Source organism: Leopardus geoffroyi, chromosome E2 (assembly GCF_018350155.1).
Source record: "Leopardus geoffroyi isolate Oge1 chromosome E2, O.geoffroyi_Oge1_pat1.0, whole genome shotgun sequence".
NCBI classification, from domain to species: Eukaryota; Metazoa; Chordata; class Mammalia; order Carnivora; family Felidae; genus Leopardus; species Leopardus geoffroyi.
This window is the reverse complement of record NC_059335.1, coordinates 17,433,657-17,438,490: the sequence shown is the minus strand read 5'-3', so window position 1 is coordinate 17,438,490 and position 4,834 is coordinate 17,433,657. Positions and strand designations below refer to the sequence as shown.

The 4,834-nt window shown below is 38.0% G+C and overlaps 1 long non-coding RNA gene across 1 annotated transcript; it reads right to left on the bottom strand.

Moving 5' to 3' along the window:
- Positions 1-249: 249 nt before the first annotated feature.
- Positions 250-3,243, bottom strand: LOC123578320. The gene is made up of 2 exons (XR_006702309.1): positions 1,813-3,243; positions 250-1,564 (listed from the first exon to the last, which is right to left on the bottom strand). It is a non-coding gene; the product is annotated as an uncharacterized LOC123578320 (long non-coding RNA).
- Positions 3,244-4,834: the final 1,591 nt, after the last annotated feature.

The following is a 4,834-nucleotide window of genomic DNA, read 5'->3' as shown; positions in this document are numbered from 1 at the left end:
AGAACTGTTCCAGAAAAAAAAAAAGGTATGCAAGATAAGACTGAAGCTAACATGTATGGGTTGGCATTTTACTCCATGGCTTAATAGAAGACCTAGAAAGTACAACGATTTTCATTTAAAACGTTGTAATAAAACATTACATTTCTAAACCTTTACTATTCAAATTAAAGAGAACGAATCATGAAATGAATATCCCAAAGTCAGTTCCTTTGAAAAACTGAATTCTCACAAAAAATTCCACAAATTAACTGCGTGTATTATTATTTAATGACAGGATAATTACAGATGTGTAAATCCAACAAATCTGCTGCAAAACAATGCAAGAAATGATGAGAAAAAGACCGCATGACACACTAAAGCAGTAAATTAAAATTTTTATTTATTATGCTGCCCCTCTGATTTCAATTTTAATAAATTAATTTATTTTATACAGTAAGCATAAGTTTTCAGAAATACTTTCTATTAGGAAAACAAATTTTTTCTCCCCCACTAAAAAACAAAACTGCATATAATTGAATCAAACAATGTTGAGTACCAAAACTTCACAACTGTAAGAAGCATTGGTAAGAGCTAAAACATAATTAAAAAAATTGACAGCTCAAAAAAATCATATCACTGATGTCAAAGTTCTCCCAGGATTCAGAAGAAAGGGACAAAAGAAAAACCATGAATACAAAATTTAAAAGATAGGCTTGATAAATGCAAATATAATCAGGTAAATCTTAGAATTTTTTAGAGAATAAAACAAGGAAGAAATGGGTTTTGTTTTGAGAAGCAAATATATTTATTTCCTCTTGCTGTACATTTTCCCTCGAATATCAGTGAATAATATAAGTATCTTTAACTTAGTATCGGTGAATATAAAAACAGTTGTTATCATTAGTGACCATATACACTTGGGAGTTTTCTGGGGAACAAATACGTAGTTTTTATAGGTGATCCCTAAGACAAAAACAAAACTATGCTACGGAGTTACTAAGACTGTAGGAATTGATAAAGTTGAATACTGCATCAAGGACAACAATGAATTGATACAAATTGTCAGATTCCCTGGGCACATTATATACATGCCCATATAACACTAGAAAAATAAACACATACTTAGCACTTAGGCTAATTATATATTTTTTTAAATATGAAATTTATTGCCAAATTGGTTTCCATACAACAGCCAGTGCTCATCCCAACAGGTGCCCTCCTCAATGCCCATCACCCACTTTCCCCTCCCTCCCAACCCCCAGGAAGAAATGGTTTGATGTAAAAATTGTGAATCAAAACATGATACCTTAATTAGTTTAGAGCATTTCATGGTCATTAAATACAAATGATAATATATTTTGAAATCTTTGGGGTCACTAAACGAATACATGGTATGAATCTTCTCCCACCCCAACTAACATCACCATGTCTACCTCTGTGTTAGACCAGTTTTGGAAAATCAGAATTCTGTCAGCCACAGCTCATGTGAACCCTAATCCATCCGTCTGTCCCTCTGCTCCTCTTTGACATATATAACTAGTTAAAAAATGAACGTGTGGAATGGTCCTTGAGGGGCGGAGGCAGGCTCCCAGGGTTTCTTTTTTTTTATTTTTTTTAAAAATTTTTTTTTTCAACGTTTATTTATTTTTGGGACAGAGAGAGACAGAGCATGAACGGGGGAGGGGCAGAGAGAGAGGGAGACACAGAATCGGAAACAGGCTCCAGGCTCTGAGCCATCAGCCCAGAGCCCGACGCGGGGCTCGAACTCACGGACCGCGAGATCGTGACCTGGCTGAAGTCGGACGCTTAACCGACTGCGCCACCCAGGCGCACCTCCCAGGGTTTCTTGAACAGAGCCCTCTGCCATTGTCACTGCATCTCTGCAACGCTTGGCTGAGTTCCTCCTGTGGCCACGAGAGGGCGCGGCAGTACATGGTGGTAAATTCCTCCTCCCACAACTGAGCGAGGAGCGAAGGAAGTGGTGCCTAGACTAGAAGTTCCGGGAGAGCGGGAAAACCGTCGTGTGGAGGCGGTGGCGGGAGAGGTCAGCTTTCTTTCTGTGACAGAGCGGGAAGCTGCGTGTGTTTCAAGGCCAACGCACAGGTGGAAGCCAGGAGCTCCTAATAAGGACTGGTATTTACTTTTGCCTGCCTATCTGGGTGGGCCCGGCCACCGTCTGCTGCAATGCTTCTAACATTCATCACCCTTGTGGGAGACATACTGTAGAAATTTCCTGCTGAGATGTCCCAGGGAAAGGGGACTAGGGACTCCAGGGGGACTGGCTCCTGCAGGAGGAAAAATTCTAGCGTAATGAATCACTCTTAATTCTTAGTCGCTCAGTATGTGCTTATTTGAGCGCCTTTGAAATACATATTAATCCATCCACCAGGGAACAAAAAGAGACCTTAAAATAGGAAAGCTTCTCAATTTTTTTGCAGTGCTCGTTCTTTTGTTCATTCATTCATTCATTCATTCCTACCTAGAGATGTGAGGTACTATATACCACACAGAGGTGAACAAGATCCAGTCCTTTCCTCATGGACTTTATGACAGACCCTAGTAAATAAAACCATGCAAGTACAGAATGCTATGGACTTTACAACAAAGGAGAAATCCCCTTTTGTGTGTCCTCAAGGGAGATAACACCCCTCTGGCTACCTCCTAGATCTAAAAGTAGAAAATTACAATACAAGAAAGTTCCTCCTCAAGCAATAAATCTCTCCCGGCTTGGGAGATCACATGGTGTAATGCTGGGGAGTTCAACTTTTCTCCCCTCCGGATTTACCTTTCTAAATATTTAGTTTTACCCTCCACCTTTACTTTTAGGCCAACTTTTTTTTTTTTTTTTTACCATTTAATTATTCATCATGTTAAGTTATTTTAATTGGCATTGGCCACCACAATAAAATAATAATAAATACCATTAACTGGTATAGACACTTCGCTAGTACATTTCACCACCTCATGCTATTTTTAGAAGCACCCAGGAAACATAGATTATGCAGCTTTTGGACATCTAAGACCTTTGCTAACATTTTTACAATCTTTAGCAGCGTCTGCCATCTTGCTGTAAGATAGCTAATTTTTCCTTCTTACAATAACTGTCTTTGATCCCAGTAAGCTTCATATATATTCCTGTCTTACTTTAATGGAATTATACTTTTCTTTCCATCATATTACTGAAATCTACAAAGTATAAGATTCTTTTTTTTTTTTAATGTTTATTTGTTTTTGAGAGAGAGAGAGAGAGGGCATGACAGCATGAGCAGGGGAAGGGCAGAGAGAAAGGGAGAGACAGAATCCGAAGTAGGCTCTAGGCTCTGAGCTGTTAGCACAGAGCCCGATGCGGGGCTCGAACTCACAAACTGTGAGATCATGACCTGAGCCAAAGTTGGATGCTTAACCAACTGAGCCACCCAGGTGCCCCTTTTTTAGTACAAGATTCTTGACCAGCACATCACCACTTAGTACATTTCTAAGAAGTTTAGTAAATACAGATCTTTGATGTAGGAAAAGAGCAAATTGTTTTTTTAAGACTTTCTAGTCCTATATTCTATACATTACTCTGTTATGTTTCCAAAATTCTTTCAAAGCTTATGGTTTGTAGCATTCAGTAAACCTAGCAGCTTAAAAAACTTAAAAGAAAATACAGCTTTAGTATCTGATTGGAAATGGAGATCACTGTTACATTATTTCTATTAGTAATATAAATCCACCTTTTTTTAACAATTAAAAACTTTACAAACACAAAAAATAGTAAGATAAACATGTGTATTACCACCATATAGAAGTAAAATCTTTTATGTTTCTTTGTAGCTTTAAAGTAACATATACATATTTAGATGTGGAGCCAAAATCTGTTATTTTTTTAATTTTAATTTTTTTTTCAAAACCTGTTAACCATCACCTGTATCCCATCCTTCTCCTTCCTTCCTTGTCCCCAAAGGCAGTCACCATCATGAACTCAGCACACAATCAATCCTTTTTTTTATACCTTTACATACATATCAATACCCATAACCAATATACAATACTAATGTTCTTTTGTCCCAATTGAAGGTAATTATATTATGTGCCTCATCTGTCTTTGATTTTTCTCACTCAAGATAATGCTTTAAATTTTTTTTTAAATCTTTATTTATTTTTGAGAGAGATAGACAGTGTGTGAGCAGGGGAGGAGCAGAGAGAGAGGGAGACACAGAATCTGAAGCAGGCTCCAGGCTCTAAGCTGTCAGCACAGAGCCTGACACAGGGCTCGAACTCACGAACTGTGAGATCATGACCTGAGCTGAAGTTGGACACTCAACCAAATGAGCCACCCAGGTGCCCCATCAAGATAATGCTTTTTAGATTTTTCCCTATTAATACATATAGATACAGTTTTTTGCAGTGAATTGCTGTACATTATTCTGTTCTATAATTATAACACATTTTATTCAATAGTTTACCTAATGATAGGTATTTCCAATTCCTTCCCCCCCCCCCCCAATATTTGGCTACTAGAAATCATACTAATAGTTTCTGGTTGCCAGAAATCACACTGCAAAGGACATTATGGTACAGATCTTTCTGTACATGTATTGGAGTTTCTCTAAGGTATAATACTAAAAAAAGAAATTTTGGTGTGTTTTGAGGTATACTTGAGGAAAATTATATATACTAATCAAATGTTCTAGCCAAAGTTCTTCTAAGGGTTTCCTTCTCAAAATTAGGGGCCACTGAGGGGCACCAGAGTGGCTCAGTTGGTTAAGCCTCTGACTCTTGATTTCAGCTCAGGTCATGATCTCATGGTTCATGAGTTCGAGTCCAGCATCAGGCTCTGGGCTCACAGCATGGAGCCTCCTTTGGAATCTCT